At 34.7% G+C, this 18,262-nt stretch overlaps 1 protein-coding gene across 2 annotated transcripts in view; it reads left to right on the forward strand.

Annotated features, from left to right (window-relative positions):
• Usp10 (ubiquitin specific protease 10) overlaps positions 1–18,262 on the forward strand; it is an 84,034-nt gene that overhangs the window by 844 nt on the left and 64,928 nt on the right. The window lies entirely within an intron of this gene.

Raw genomic sequence — 18,262 nt, forward strand, 5'->3', positions numbered from 1 at the left:
TTACGAGTGTTCTAACTTCCGGATGCACTGTTTTACGGCATAACTGAAGTACAATACTAGTAAAGTGGGAATTCTACGTTGTGTAGACCACAGAAGGAAAACTAGGGAGCATTCATACTTTTAATAGATTCGTTTTTACCTTGTAATTACTGTTATATGGGTACACTAGTTTAGGATTTTACAACGGTATATATTTACGTATGAAGTGGGAGAGGAGAGAGAGATTTTGGGTTAGAAATAACTTTGGCACCCGTACAGTCTAAGCAAACTAACATGATCTGACAAAATACTTAGTGTTGTGTAATAAAGTTGTAGAAAACTGTCCTTTTTTATGCAGATTCATAACTGTTGATAGGAACCATGATCGCATAATTAGGCAAGTGGGAAGATTCTAGAACACAAGTCCTTCCATATAGGTTAGTAGCTGGGTTGGTTCCTTTCTGCACCAAAGTTTAATTCACATGATATTGCCTAGCGGGCGTTATCAAGTTCGTGTTAGAACCCCGCAGGGAACTTTTTTTTTTCTTTCTTTATTACAGCTAAATGTCTAGGCATGTAAATGATTGGTTTGCACTGGAAAATTGATGCCGGGAAGGTTCTAGAGCACAGGTCCCCCCATATAGGTTAGTAGCTAGGTTGGTTTCTTTCTCTACCAATGTTTAGCAGACGGGGTCCAACTATTGTTTTCTAAAAAAATAAATAAATAAATAAAAGTTACAGTTTCGGTAGTTTCTGTGCACATTAGGTTAGTTCAGGTTAGGTAGGGTTAGTTTATGTTAGATAATATTAGTGTAGAAGTCGAGCATAATTTCCGAAAAAATGATAGAATTCCGCATATTTCTGTTAATATTAGGTTAGTGTATGTTAGGTCTAAGTATTTGTATCTTGCATTTCTCCCGTAAATTTCGTGTTTTTTTACGTATTTCTGGACCTCGTGTGCTAAACATTTACCAAGTCCAATATTTAATTCACTTGGTATTGCCGAACGAGCATTAGCGAGTGAAAGCGGGATGGAGCCCCGCAGGGCACGTTGTTTTCGGTCATTATTACAGTTAAATAGGAAGGGGGACCTGTGTTCTAGAACCTTGCCTTGATCTCTATACCTATAATAATAATAATAATAATAATGTAGATATGTTTGTCATGACAGATTCGAGCGAATGTGAAATGACATTTACTGAGCATTCATATACAGGGTGTCAACTGATACTGGAAATACTTGAAATACTGGAATTTAAGTTTGATACTGAAAATATACTGGACCCTCTTAACGGGACATTGTCCGGGAATTTTGATCCACATACTGGAAAATTAATTACAAAAATTGTCATTCTTTATTATCTATCCTGTATTTTTGAACTCCGAAAGTTCAGGATAATAATAATCTTGCATTTTAACTAGAATAGAATAATATACAATTATTTATACAAGTTATAATGTAACTTAATAATATATTTAGATAATGCAAATAAAGCTCTTGGCTTAATGTATCAGGCCTGCGAGCAGAGTGTCTACGGGCCATGAAAGTCATGAATTGAGGTTGTCGACCAAAGGAAAGTAGTGTAATTCATGAAAAAATGATTTTATAGAACAACAATACTTACGTAATACAGTACAGTTACTGAAATAATAGATTGTGATTTTCCCTAATGATCCGGCTTTAAGAGGTGACACCATCTCTTGGGGTTGCAGATCGTCACCACTAACTTCCCCCTTTCTACTAATATTGTGTTCAGTTTCAGCTTTTCTTTTTTCTCCTCAGTACGCCCCCATCCTCTAATTTTATTATATGCAATGTTTCAAGTACAGTATACAGGTTGAAAACTAGTCAGTAAAAGTATGCCCAATGATGGGAAAGTAAGGGCCAGTTTTAATGCTTGTGGATGTGGTACATTGCTTGTGTAGAGATTGCAGCGCTTTCGTGAGTAATACGTAGTCATTTGTATTTTAGAGAAGTTAATGCTAACTAAGTTTATTAAAAAAAAATATTCGTTTGGTGCTGAAACAATTACAAACCTGCAATCATCAAGTGTGATTATTCCTGATGAAAAACTTTTTAAAAAATTATTATATTAAGTACTGGAATTTTGCTGATATTTATCCTGAATATACTGGAATTTTGAAATTGAAACTGAGTAGACACCCTGATATACGGTACCCTAATTTGTGATTGCTCTATATTTAATATTAAAACCGTAATTATGGTTTATGGTCAGATGTACACTTTCATTTCTTGGAATGTTGTTACATCACATTTTAATTTGGGGCGCTGTGGCTCAGTTGTAGAGCTCTGTTTTGCTGGTATCTTCGTCCCTGGTTCAATCTCGGCTCGCTCCAAATGTCCCTTCTCGGGTGTTCTCCCGTTATACCGGTTAGGACTTCTGCACTTTAGGACTTCTGCCGTTTAGGACTTCTGCCGCGATATGATTTTTAGGACTTGTGCCTTTTAGGACTTCTGCCATTTAGGACTTGTGCCTTTATCATTCACTTGCTTTAGTTCTGAAATTCGCCACCACCACACGAAATTGGGACGATGCAGCAACTAGTTGGCAATAATGTTACGAACGTATCGAATTCCAACAGTAACAGCTATATTTGTACTACTAAGATCGTTATTATCACTATCTGTTTTGCACTTATACACGAATTATATAATACAACCTATTTCATTCTAAGAATTAATTACATAATTTGTTAAGAAATTCGTTTCTTTCGAATGGAGATACGAGAATCCCAAGACAAATTCCTAAAACAAAAATAAATAAATAAATAAATAAATAATAAAAAAATGTTTAAAAAGCATATTTTACCAGACTTCTGAAACCAAGCAAACATTCAGAATTGCAATATATACTGTGCGGAGCGTATTTTATTAAGAGTAGGACAAAAATCCACCAAAGTTTACTTAATTAGGACAAAAGCTCACTAGACATTTCAAGAGTGAACATTAAATACCAACTGTATACATAAAGAACGCAGTAAATTTAAAATTGAGCAAAGATCATTTATTATGCAATACAGTGGGTGACATTAATAAGTCTTAAATGGCACAAGTCCTAAAAATATAGGCATTAGACCTAAATTTTAGGTCCTGTGCCATTTTTGCAGAAATTACTACATAGTCATTTAGGGGTGTAGCCTGCAAATTTTTCTAGGGGAGCATGATTTTTATATATTAAAAGCAAATCAAAAGTTTATTTCCAGATTACGAAAGCTTCAATAAGACAATAAATTTATACATATTACACATGTACACAAATACATAATATTATTATATTTCCAGTTAGTTCCTTTTTGAAACCTGGACCTTGACAGAGCGTAAATTTAAAATCACAGCTTGTGGGAAATGTACGAATCAGGTAGTTATAAGAAATCGGAAACTGTTCATGGAAATTCATTTGTTTTACTGTATTTATCTTCTGTACTCTTATATAAAAGAGTTAAGATGAGTGATTTTTTGGGCATACTACTACAAGTAGAGTCGTTAAATTTTAATTATAAAATATAATTTTCTTATGAAATCGGGACATAAGAAAGAATTTTTGGAAATAAGTATCGTAAAACGGGTGGGGCAAGATTTTTTTAAAGGGTAGTGTATCTCGCAAGTTTCTGAAGCTAGTAAAATGAAACTTGGTATATAATCTTTCCTGTTTAAAAAAAACTGAAAATTGAACACATAAAAAGGAAAGAGCAAAGGGAGCACTTTTTTATGTTCGAATTCCCCATTACTTACTCAGAAAATATGTAAATAAATTAAGGAAGGATTTGTTTAAGCTAGATGCGTGAAACTCGGTATTTGAACTTTTAACTAAAAGTAATAAAATACTATATGTTTCAGGATCTTGAAAATTACACTTCTAAGGGGAAGGAGGGTCAATTTCTATAATATTAAAATATCTCACTGCTTATAAGATTTGGGCAGAAAACTCTTTTCCTTTAGCCCTAGGTTATTCCAGTTAAGCAAATGAGAGTACAAAGTGGCTAATTAATTAGGTTCTTTTAATTATTTTAACATGTTGGCGTAGTTTAATTCTTTTAAAACTGTATTCTTTCACATTCTATTATAAACATCCTTCATTTGCTGTAATTATTAAACACGTTTAGTAAACATAAAACAGACAACCCCCGGACCCGGCCAGGAATGTGTTTTTGGTGTTAAGGCATCATTTGCCGTCCGTAACATAACCTTTGAATTTAACTTCACGTACTCTCAAGACTCAAGTTTCAGAAATGTAACATATATGAAATATACTACTACTAATTCTACTACTACTACTACTACTACTACTAATACTAATACTAATACTAATAATAATAATATGCACTTCTGAAATACGTATGTATCTATGCGTTATTAATTGTTTCATAATCTTGAAAGAAACTTTAGATTTGTTTTTAGTTTGTAAAAATCAAGGCCTTCTAGAATAACTTGCTGGCTACTCCCTGAATGACTATGTATTGGTTTCTGTACACGTATTGTGTTATCACTTGCTAGTCTAGTGTTATTTGTAGAACAAGACAATGGTTCTTGTCTTGGAATATTACTAGTTTGGTGTTGTAGTACAGTGATAGAGTGTGACCTATAATTTAATTTCCCTGTAGGGTATGCTATCTGCAATGCAATAAACTGTATATGCTTCTTCTTCCTAACAAGGATGGGCGATAAGCCCCTGCAATTCCATCAAATAAGGATGAAGTTATTTTATAAACTACTTGGTGAACCTTTGTTAATATAACGCTATTAGTTCTTACAAACTTTTGTTAATCTTATTTAACAATTGCAAAATGGAATAAGGCAGAAAATATATAATGATGATGATTGTTTATTTACATAAGATATACATACAACAAAAGGGAATCTGTTGGTCACTACTGCGTATCTGCTAAACCAGGGTCAAACTCTGTGTGTCACAAAAGTTAGTTTAACAGAGTTTAAAATAATATATATTTTGTTTGACTTACAAAGATTATCATATTAGCAAAATGATTTGAAATAACACGCCAGGCATAAGATAAGCCTTGGGCTATATCGCTTAGAACTGTTTTAAGAGTGAATCTATCATTTATGCATTAAATTTCATTACTGGCTACTTACACGTTTCGGCCTCGTATTGGAAGTCAGCTTCTCGTGTTCTTTTTATATCCCACGATAACTGTTTTAATTGCATACTAATTATAGGCACTACAATTCACTAGATGCATCACGTCTTTCTCTTCCAAGCCTAGAGTAGCGATCAGGTTTGAGCCACACCTCTTTGTGTGGCTACGTAGTCGGGATCGAACTTTTGACCTCTAAAGAGAGCATCAGTGGTAGTCCACAGCAAACCTCTTTGCGTAGCTATATAGAACGGTATGGATGTCAGGACCTCTGAGGTAGGCAACAGTCACAGCCCACAGCAAACTCTTTGCGTGGCTTATGGAGCTGAATAAAACTGAATTGAACTCTGGGCCTCTCTCTTCCGAAATCGAGGCAGCTTGTTAATCAAGAACTCCTCGGCAAACGTAAAGTAGGACCCTCCTAGAAAGACCTCCGTGACCTCAAAACCCGAAGTTTAAATACTCCTTACTGTTCTTGGTTTTTCAGGTCACGAACTACTTTCTGTAACTAAATTTTACTTGGGAAGTTAATTTTTAACTTGTGTTCCATGTCTTAATGCAGCCACGGAAACTTTTCCAACGGTTTCTTGTTAACTTGTAGGAAAACACAGCTTTATTTTGTTTAATATTCGATTTTTTTTTCATTCTCACATTGTATACTGTCCTGATCGTAGGTGATCGTTACATATGTTTATTTTTTCCGCTTATACATCGGGCTTCGGCGGCTCAGTGATAGAGAGTTCACCTCTGGTGCATTGGGCCCGGGTTCGATCTCGACTCCTGCCATGTGAACTTTGTGGTGGACAAACACCGTGTGCGTGGGTTTCCTCGGGGTTCTTCTGTTTTCCCCCACTTACTTCATTTTCTTCATTTCTCATCATCACCGTCTCCTTTAGCCTATCCGGCATAACCTTGGGACGTCAAACTCAAAGATTTCATTTCATTTTTACGCTTTTACATATCAACTAGTAATTATACTGAATAACTTAATTGTCCTTTCAATTTTAAATTTATTGAGCTTTTAATGTATACATCGTTTTCGTACATAGAGTGTGTATTTAATGTTTAATCATAAAATATGTATCTAGTAGACTTTTGTTCTAGACATTAAAGCTTTTGGGTTGGTTTTGTCTGCGACCGAATGTATTGCCAGGTGACCATTAATCCTTTTGGGATCTTGTGTTTTTGGGCTATTGTTTAGACTTTCAGTCAAGCAGCTACTGCATCGTCACTATTTATGCTAGGATCATGGTTCATACCTCATTCTCTTCAGAATAGAGCTGGCTTTCAAATGGTACCACTTACATGCTCATACCATATACCAGAAGCGGGAAAAATGTCAAAGTGAAAATTTCGGAGGGAATTTTTTTTCTCGAACTTTGGGCCCCCCTGGACCCCCCCTGTGTGAACGTAGCCATCTAAAAAAATCTGAGAAATAGTACTTGGTATACTGAATGTGTGTGCCAAATTTCAAGTTTCTATCTTGAATACCAAGGACGAGAGAAATTTTATCAGGAATTCCCACCATGCCCCAAATTACCGTAAAACACCATAATCTCAGGTAAAAAAATTCCTGAGATATCCCTAATTAGCCTAGGGTCATGTTTCCCCCATCATTCTCTTCAGAATAGAACTGCCTTTCAGGCGGTATGACTCACGTGTCTCCATCATGTATCTAAGGCGGGAAAATGAGGAAAAACGGGATTTTTTGGGTCTAAATATCCTTTTTTCAAATTTTAGCTCCCTCTGGACCCCCCTGTTTTAACGCAGAGATCTGAAAAAAATCTGGTAAATACTACACGGTAGGCTGAATGTTTATGCATAATTCCAATTTTCCAGGTGCAAAAGTAAGCCCACCAAAAAAAAAAAAAATACCGACAATGTCCCATATTCCCGTATACAGAGGGAAATTTTTAAACATTCCCTGATACATCCCTAATTACCCTAGCGCCATGTTTCGCCCATCATTCTCTTCAGAATAGAACTGCCTTTCAGGCAGTGCCATCCACTTGTCCCCATTATATATCTAAGGCGGGAAAATCTCGTGAAAGGGATTTTTTGGTAAAAATTTCTCTTTTTCAAGGTTTAGCCCCTCTGTACCCCACTGTTTTAACGCAGAAATCTGATTTTAAAAAATCTGGTAGATACTACTCGGTGGACTGAATGTTTGTGCACAATTTCAATCTTCTACGTGCAAAAATAAGCCCGCAAAAATAATACTGAAAATGTCCAAAATTCCCCTATACAGAAGTATATTTTGGTAAAAGTTCCCTGACACTTCCCTAATTACCCTAGGGCCATGTGTCGCACATGATTGTCTTCAGAATTGAACTGCCTTTCAGGCGGTACCATTCACTTGTCTCCATCATGTATCTAAGGCGGGAAAATGAGGGAAAACGGGATTTTTGGGTAAAAATATGCTTTTTTTCAACTTTTTGACCCTCTGGATCCCCCCCTGTTTTAGCGCAGAAACCTGAAGAAAAAATCTGGTAAATACTACTCGGTGGACTGCATGTTTGTGCAAAATTTCAATCTTCTACGTGCAAAAATAAGCCCGCAAAAATTCAATCTTCCTTGCGCTGTGTAAATTTTTGTAAATTTTGAACCCATTGGAAAAAATCTTTTGTTCGGAAATATTGGCAAAACCCGGATAATGTAATTTAAAAACTACTTATTCGCCTGATGCTAATCTTATTTGCTGTAATGTGTCTGCAGCATCTATACATACAACGTATTTCGCTAGCAGGAAAAATAGTTAATGCAACATCTTTTAATTTCACTTTTTAGTTTTCTGATAAAAATACCACTTTATTATTTGTATACTTTTCGAAGAACTCAAAAACAGAAACGATTTTCTTTACATATACACACATACACCGCATAAGTGCGTAAATTTGAGCAGCGACAAATATATTAAAGAATATAATATGTGAAACTTCCGTTTGTTATTCTTAAAGACTAGCAAATTATCCGTTCTTCATACGGGGAGAATAGTTTCATTTTCGGTATAAGGAGCATCAACACTGTCACCAGTGAACTTAGGGACCCCAAAACTATGAGTTTGACACTAGTATCAGTCATTTTCACTTACTATTACATGTCATCCTCTCCCTTTAGGAGTAATAATGGGGGTTGAATTTGGATTTAAACGGCATCGGAAGTGTCACTGTTCATCTCAGCCACCCAGAAAAGTATGGATTCGACACTGATATCAACAATTTTCGACCATTTTTATATACCCACATCTTCTCCCGCCACAAGTTGCGGTGCTGAATTTGGATTTAAATGTCATCGGAAGTGTCACTGTTCATCTCAGGACCCCAAAAACCATGAATTCAACACTAGTATAGATCACTTTGGATCATATATATATCCGCCTCCAAGTTGCGGGGATGCATTTGGATTTAAAGTGCATCGAAAGTGTTACTGTTCATTTCACGGACTCTAAAAACTATGGATTCGACACTAATATCGGTCATTTTCGATCATTTTTATATATCTCTCCGCCTCCAAGTTGCGGAGATGAATTTGGATGTAAACGGCATCGGAAGTGTTACTGTTCATCAAAGCAACCCCAAAAACGATGTATTCGACTATAATATCGGTCACACACACACACACATATATATATATATATATATATATATATATATATATATATATATATATATACCCCCTCCTCTGTCCCCAGGTCACGGCGCTTAATTTGGGTTTAAACGGCATTAGAAGTGTCACTGCTCATCTCAGCAATCCCAGAAACTATAGATTCAACACTAATATCAGTCATTTTTGATCATTTTTTTATATATCACCCCCTTCTCCCTCCCTAAAGTTTCGGCGTTGAATTTGGATTTAAACTGCATCGGAAATGTTACTATTTATCTCAGTGGCCCTGAAAACTAGGGATTCACACTAATATCGATTATTTTCCAACATTTTAATATACCACCCCCTCCCTCAATTTGCGGGGACAAATTAAAATTTTTTAAACAGCATCGAAAGTGTCACTGTTCACCTCAGCGACCTCGAAAACTATGGATTCATACTAATATCAATTATTTTGCATCATTTTTATATACCTCCCTCAATTTGCGGGAATAAATTTGAATTTAAACGGCATCGAAAGTGTAACTGTTCACCTCAGCGACCCCAAAAACTATGGATTCGACACTTATAGCGGTCATTTTCGATCATTTTATACATCTTCCTCTCCTTCCTCCAAGTTGCAGTGCTGAATTAGAATTTAAGCTTCATCGGAGATGTCAGTGTTCATTTCAGCAACCCCGAAAACTATGGGTTCGACACTAAGATCGATAATTTTTAATATATATCCGCACTTCCTTCCTCCAAGTTGCACCTTCAAAGTGAAATGATAAAACCATCTCAGGCCCGAACCTCATCTATGTTGAAAGTTTTTGTCGAGATCAGTCTGGTGGTTCAAGTGTTGTTAAGTTACAAATATAGTTACTTTCATTTTATATATATATATATATATATATATATATATAGAGAGAGAGAGAGAGAGAGAGAGAGAGAGTTACATTCTTTCATTTCCAGTCTAGTTAGTTACATTCTAATATACTTTCATTTATATATATGTTTATAAAAAAACTCAGCTATTGCTTCTGCACTATTTCAATGGTTCGTACTTTAAGACATCCCTTCTTCAACCATGGTTGCGGAATTGATTAAACGTAATGTTCTTATATTAAATAAATGTATTTTAAATATATATTTCTCATTAATTTCAATTAAGTTGCTTTTCAAAGATCCTCTAAAATTTCAGTCAGGCAATATGGGCTATAAGCCATTAACTTCTATGGCCACCCTGCTACAAACTACGGACTTAAATATTCGATAAAGCATTTCAGTACTAAGTAGTTGCCACAATACCAATATGAACGTATTTAATTCCAACGGTAACAACTATGTTAGTAACACTAAAATTATTATTAATAATGATAACGAGTAAGGGTTTAGGATGTTTCGGTGTAGGACGTTTCGGTGTAGCATGTTTCGCTGTAGGATGTTTCGGTGTAGGACGTTTCGGTGTACGGACGCTACGGTGTAAGGACGGTTTGGTGTAAGGACACTTGCTGTAAAGGACGTTTCGGTGTATAGCCTAATATTTGATTGCATTAATCATATGCTTGTAATGAACAGGCATGAAGTGTCATAGTGTAGCCACTCTGGAATAGTGTAAACTGATTAACATTGTTATTGAGTCTCATTGTTATTGAGACAAGATGATAATACAACACCAATCCATTCGCAACAATAATTTCTATTCAGAGATGTCCATAGGCGAGTTTTATAGAATAATAATCAAATTTACTGCAAAATATTCAGCATTATTTCTAAATTGAAATAAATATATTGTACAAAGTTCCTGAGACACAGTAATAATATATACAAACTGAATAATACTTCAAAGGAATTTTTGGCGTGGGAGACCCGGGTTCGATTTCCGGTGAGAGCTCATGTGGTTCGGATTCCACGTTAATCAGTATGTGGACGTCTCATATAGCCTCACTCCTGAACGGGACGTTAAAGTCAGAATCAACTCATCTCAACTCAAAGGAATTTTGTTGAAAAAAATATAATTACATAGAATCACTCAACTAAGAATCTAAAATTGTACACAATTCCTTTTAAGACTGTAATCACATCGTCAGATTTGTAATTTTCACAAACGTTGTTCAGTCTCTTCGTAACACCGGCGTATTTTTTCTTTGTTCTGACTTCATATCCGCCAATTAACTTATTTTTTCCATTTGAACAGCACTAACAACGAGACTTATGGAAGTGTAATTTACTGATTTGAATGAAACTTTGCATACTTGTAGAATATCAAAAAAATAATCGTCACTTTTTTTATTTTATTTTTGGCAATGGTGCGGGTTTAAGGGTAGAAACCACTCTTTGAACGTTAGAGGTGGCCTCCAAGCATAAACAGAAAGCAATCATTAAAATACAAGATTAAATGATACGACCAGCTTACTGTCAAGGAGGTTTTAGGACAGGTGATTCAGAACCTGACGTTGAAATTATAAAATTCAAATTGGCGGATCCAATATGATGATTACAATTACAAAGTCTTCTGGTTTGAAATGTTCTGCATTTAGCCAAGAACAATTATAATTGGCAGGGGCTACTGAGAGAAGGTGCAGACTGATTTGAAACCCCTTTTTGTACTTATTTTAACAGGACGTTTGATTAAATCTATAGCCAAAAAGCTAGAAGCCAATGCCAATGCACTTGTCGCGAATGTGAAGCAACACATATTGGAAAATTAAATATTTATAACTCTGATCAATAGGTTTAATTTTTAAATGCAGACGGGACGTACTCTAGTGTTTACAGGGACACAAACAGTAGAAAGGGTGGTACAGTCAGTAAATTCTATGACTCGTAGCTACATCATACAGCCTTCAATTTCTGCAAATAGTGTTTTGTTATCACCACTTTTAATTGTTTTGTAGGAAAACAATGGAACATTTGGTCTTATAGTCCAACACAACCTCTTTAAATTTGAAGATATCCTTGTAAAAGCATCAAATCCGGAAAAATTAACATCAAGTCTTGTGAGATCATGGTTCCAAGAGATTTTTCTTCAAGCGTCTAATGCAAAGTCCATTTTGTTATTAGTTTCGTGGAGTGGTCACAATTCAACTTTGACCTATTTTAAGAACAAAAGAGTAACTCATAATAGAAACAATTTCTGCAGGAACAACTGTTAGGATTCAGCCTCTTGTTGTGTTCTTTAGGCCGTTAAAAATTTTCTTGAGACATTTTTCTGACACTGTCCTCTACAACTATAACATGAATTTACATCTCCGTAATAATATAATTAAGATCTCATCACTGATTCATAATCAGTTTTCTTTTCCTAGATTTGCTAATCTTATTGGGTATGCATGATATAAAAGCGGTTATTGGAAGAAAAACCATCTGTGTTTGAAAATTTTCTTTCAAAGATTGTGCAGCATTTTGCGATTTGTGCACAGTTATTGCCGTAATAAGGTGTGTGTGGTGTACACAATGTTTATGCATCACACACTTTTTTACTATATATCATTACCGTAAAACGTTTTCCCAATCAATTAATAATTATAACATTTGAGGATATAAGAAGTTCTGACATAGAGTGAAGCGAGGGGCCTCACTATAAATAAGTAACCCATGCCAATTACAGAAACATTTAATTTTTATTTTATTGATTAATTTATATATTCTACTTCGTGAATTTATTTCTCCCTAACGAATAATTTTCATTTTGAAGAGTGGACGTTTCGGTGTAAACATTAGAACTTTTACACCGAACCAGCCTCACACCTAAACGTCCTTACACCGAGCAATCCGTACACCGAAACGCCCTGCACCAAAACGTCCTACACCGAAACAGCCGTATCCCAGGAGTAGTTAATTACGAATATGACAATTATTTGCTACAGAAAGACTTCTGTACAAGAAATATATGTGTAAAAATAATTTACTTCAAAACAACACAAGGAAAGCAAAATTTATGACGTACATAACTAAAACACAATATTATGTTACTAATATGAAGTCAATGGTGTGGAAATAGAGAAAAACAGACATTATGAAAGATCTGGGAATCACATTTGGTAGAAGGTTAAAATTTTGTCAACATAGAAATATATCATGGAAAGAGTAAGAAAGGACAATAGGCTTCATTTATTTATTTATTTATTTATTATTTCAGAACGATAGAATATGTATTTATACAAATAACTTGTAAGAACTAAGGCTCTGTAATATGAAACAGTGTATCTAAAACTTGACTAACAGATTGACAGTATTCTTCTTACGGACGCGATGGTAGCGCCACAAGAGATTTTTAGGACTTCTGCACTTTAGGACTTCTGCCTCGGTATGATTTTTAGGACTTCTGCCTTTTAGGACTTCTGCATTTTAGGACTTCTGCACTTTAGGACTTCTGCATTTTAGGACTTCTGCACTTTAGGACTTCTGCCATTTAGGACTTGTGCCGCGAAATAATTTTTAGGACTTGTGCATTTTAGGTCTAATGCCGTTTAGGACTTCTGCATTTTAGGACTTCTGCCATTTAGGACTTCTGCCGCGTCCCCCAATTGACAACCCATCGTAAAATAATACATGGCCATATTTAACTAACGTGAAGAGGTGGTTCACTGTAGTTTTATTATCATACTGGATGTCTATCGGTCGCGAAAGTTACGAAATCAGAAAACAATCATGAGAGTCACGAAGTTTAGCTTTTGGGTCACGATTTTTTTAAACTGTACAAATGTAAGTACAGATTGGAAAATTTCGTTCTATGAAACGTCAAAATTCACCACCAAAAATGTCTATGGTTGGCTTTAGACACGCTACCAAATCGCTAGCAAAGTACGTTTCTATCGCATGGATGAAAATTCGGCCTAGTTCGCACCCAAATTTGCCCTTGAAAATGTTCGGAAATTTTATGATTTGGTGAAGAAAACGTCACGCAATTTCATTGTGGAATTTTAGTAGACACCCTGTTATAACGCAGTCCATGTATGTAAATGTAATCCAAATTGTGTTCCAAAGCCAAAACTGGGAACAAACACCCAGTTCCCATATTCTTATTCCACCATTTCATTCATAATCATCCTCACGATCTTTCTTAGTCTCATAACATAAACGTGGGATACTCGGTTTTATTTAGCAGAACATTACTAAAGTATCGTGTTACGTAAAACTGGGCGCAAAACTTCTAGGTAAATGCGACATCTGGTTCCTTTAGTATACTTGTTTAAAATATAATTGCGTGCTTTAATTTTTCAAAGTCCCAAAATATTGTCAGTTTGGCAACAGCGCATTTGATGCAAAGAGGCTCGTGGAAGTGAAGCCTTACCAACACATTTCGTTAGTAGTTTGAAATATTCAGCGTTTTTATTAATACAGTATAATTACAGAGCATAATAGAACTTTGGCAAACGCAGAAAACTTCGTTGTAGTCAAAGAAAACTAGTTTTTTTGAAAGAAAAAGAAAAAAGTTTTGAGGAGTTCTGTAGCTATCGAACTGAAAGGCATTGTTTCGATGGCCATGCGTGTTAACTTCCTTCTTGTTGAGATTCAAAGCTTTTGAACCTAGTTGGAATCCCACTTTGTCCATTTATTTATTTATTATATTTTCCCCTCCTTATACAATTTTGGGATGAAACATACCCAAAATCACTTGTTCTGCACAAAGTGCATTCTTATCAATTTTTGAATAGGGCTCATTTCGTTCTTTCTTCAGAAGTGACGCTTCGAAAGTCTTTAGTAATGAATTGCTGTTTGTGTTAGATTTCCCAAATACCATGGGATGTTACTTAAATTATTACTAAAATGGGTTAAAATTTATGCCCTCGTGAAAATAAGAAGTTACATCCATGGCAGGGGATAATTTTTTCTGCTCTAGAATGTTTTCGAATATTCATGAGAGTAGGGATGGAAGTGTCTTATCGAAGGAGTAATTTCATGCATGCGTGTCTAACTCAGTACTATCATTCATTATAAAGTAGTAGTGGCACGTGTACACTATGCTAAAGAATGGTTTGTGATGCTGAGTACGTGTATGACAGTTCGCCCCATTCCTCGAGAAAAATACTCAGTTATAATTAGCGCACTGATTCTCATTTTTAGTAGTGGTTTGTAAACGAAACCGTTTGCAGTCCTTGACGGATCTCCTCTGGAAGAGATTGTGCCAAATATTGAAGTAGTTACATTTGTGGGTAGTGTTTTACAAGTCTTGAAAGATTGTAATTTGACCAGGCAGAGTCGTCCCGTTGGTAGATCACGTTGCTGCATTTGACTCAGATACCGCGCTATATGGGTTCGACGCCATAAGAAGAAATGTTTAAGAAAAATAATGAGGTTTACTCTTGATTCATTCTTGGAGATAAAATTTATTTAAATATGAACCACCATTTTGTAAGGCACTTTTGCAAGTGTTATCATTTAATATCGCGAATCATGCGAGACATACTCATGAGGTTAACGGCTACCTTAAAAGTAACTGTAGTACACATTCAATTTAACCTAAACTTCGAAACTTTGTTAGAAACGTGATGTGGACGATAAAAGAATTTTTAAATTATTGAACTCTAAACCTGGTTGTCTTATATTCAATAAAATAGCACACTGTCTATCAGGGGGTTTCCGCAAGTGAATTCGTTGATAACTTAATGTTACGTTGAGACTAGAGCTATCGGTCCAATTGTCGCACCGAATGGGGGGTGTTCGAAGTTAGTTAGTTATGGGGAAACAGACCGCTACCCCCCCCCCCTCCCGAAAACTCGATGTGTAAATTTAATCTAATTTCAGGGGTGATTTTATAAATACTATTATAATTTATCCTCATTGAATTTAGACGTCCCCCGAAATAAATTCCAGCGTACTGTCTGCGCCAATTGTTACAGCGCTTGTTGCTCACCTTATATAAGTTTTATTCTAATGTCAGTATACAACATTCTACCACATTCTCACCATTTTTATTACAGCAACATCTGGGAGCACAGTCGTTAAAGCCTATAATAATAATAATAAATACCTAAAAACATACACGAAGCAACAACGCTTGAAATGGGCTAGCTAATTCCTATTCAAAATGAAGTCATAAATTTATGAATTGGTGTAGGGTCTACCTAAAAAGAAACCATAAGAAACAGTAATAGCTATAATAATTGTTATATAAAGTAATTTATTACAATAGTGCATAAAGTTTTTCTATATAATTAAAAGGGAACAAAATAAAATTTAAAATCATATTTTCAATATAAGTATTTGTGTACAGTAATCAAAGCAGTCGAAAGTGAGAGTAATCTGAGGCCAAGGTTGTGTAAACAGAAAAATGAACGTTTCCATCGTAATTTGGACAAATAACACAGATTTTGCGAAACTGAACTAAAAAATAAAAATATACAAACATAAGACCACAATATTTATTAGGAAATATTATTTGAACTTTCTAAAATTCAAAAAATATAGTGCCAAAATTTCCAGAAAGCAAAGCTAGTTGTAAAAAACAAAGGCATTCACGAATAGAAAAAACAAATTTGTTAAACCAAGGTATCAATCAGTCAGTTTACTTCGATCATCGGGCTTCCATCATTCAGACTCATTCTATCATTTGTCAACCAGAGCGAAGTAATAATAAAAGAGCCCTCTGGTAAGCAATTACCAGGATAGTAAGGGGCCTAATCCCTGCGAAATTAAAATACCTCTAATTTTACAGTAATTATGCAATATCTTCAAATAGATAAAAGGTATTCGAAATGTGGAACAAGAGCGCCCTAGACAATATTATTTTACATGAGATATTGTTATCACGACTCACTGACCTGCTTTCGGTTTCCAGCCATTTAGAAAATCGACATTTATTTTCACATTTCTAAATGGCTGCAAAGGGAAAGCAACTAGGTGACTCGTGATAACGGTACGCACCTCACGCAAAAAAAAAGGGGGGGAGGGCGCTTTTGTTCCACATTTCGATTATCTTTTATCTATTTGAAGATATCACAATTACTGGAAGATTAGCGGTATTTTAATTTCCCAAGGATTAGGCCTCTTAACTGTAATTAAAATAATAATAATAATAATAATAATAATTGCAATGTATGGGTAATGTATGACAACTTGAATATCCAATTACCATTTCACGTTCTTATAGTATTTAAATATTTCTTTCTTTATATTTTATTTATGTATTTAACTTGTTTCCTTTATTCTAAATATTAATTAATTACATTATGCATTTTTATTCTTATTCAATCTCTCTTATTCTACTATCTGTCGCATCTAAATAAAATGTCATAAACCCTTTAGATTTTGGTCTCCTAAGTTACAGGCAATGCATAATAACTATACTACCAACAAATTAATCCTTTGTTGTGTTACACTGATACATTTTTACCTATTACAGTGTTATCATTCAATTTACTCTGGTATCAGTATTATATATATATATATATGATTAAAACTAAAAGTGGTAGAACTATAGCTTCCGATTGCAATACTGGTAATGTCACAGACGTATAAGGTGACACTGAATCCATATAAAAGCATTCTGTATATTAAAATTTCGGCAGAGTTGGCTGGTTTAAACAAACAAAAAGAAAAAAGTTTTAAATTGTATGAATTTCATGGTGACGTTTCCACATATCATACCATTTACATTAGTTTTATCTCCTTTTCACATTTTAATCAAGGCGTCCCATGTTCAATTCTCGGTCGAACCATACCCCTTCTTTCAAGTGTAAACCAAGTAGCGGTTCGGATGTAACTTTAAGCGAGTCTTCTTCTTGATAATCTCTGTATTACATAAGGATGTTAAGCCTGAACATACGAAGCGAAACGAAGTTGAATGCCTGTTGTTTATAAAGGTTGCTTAAATATATTGATAAAAATGGCAAAATTTATCGACTGCCTATGTAGCTTCCAACATTAGCTTGGATTGGACTTTGTTTTAATTTAATTGAGTGATATCTACATACTAAATTCCAGGGTTGGCTGGTTTAAACTATCTAAATTAAAAAAAAAAAAAAAAAAAAAAAAAAAAACTGGTTTAAACCAAAAAATGAAAAATATTCGTAAAAGTATAACTATTCGTAAAATGTTGATGAACACATTCTTGTGGGTTATCACGTTTCACTCCCATGTAGTATTCGTACTATATTCAGACCTAAATTCCCCATTCTGTACTCAGAGATTATTCATGGCTTTGGATTAATTGTTTTAACAAAAGAGACACTAACCAAAGCTTAAAACTTTATTTTAAATTATAATTTGTAACTGTTTCGGTAGCATTTATATCAGGGTGGATTGATTTAAATCAGCCTGATTTAAATCACGATTTAAATCGAATTCCGAAATAAATTAATTTAAAGTGAAAATAAGTAAAATCCTGTTTCTGTTCTGTTATTTCGATTATGAAAGTTAATAATCATAACACAATGAGACTCAAATGTACAGTATAGTATGAAAACAAGTGTCATACAGAGGATTATTAGGGAAATCCCATTTTGAACAGGTAACGGAGCAATCCTGCTTTCTTCTTTCCGTAACATTGGGTTTGGGTTTTAAAATAGTTAACTATTCCAACGGGGAAATCACCATCGACATTTAAGACGAAAATTCTTCTTTTGAGTGTCTGTCT

The sequence above is a fragment of the Thermobia domestica genome, chromosome 18 (genome assembly GCF_964235325.1).
Source record: "Thermobia domestica chromosome 18, izTheDome1.hap1.1, whole genome shotgun sequence".
NCBI lineage: Eukaryota > Metazoa > Arthropoda > Insecta > Zygentoma > Lepismatidae > Thermobia > Thermobia domestica.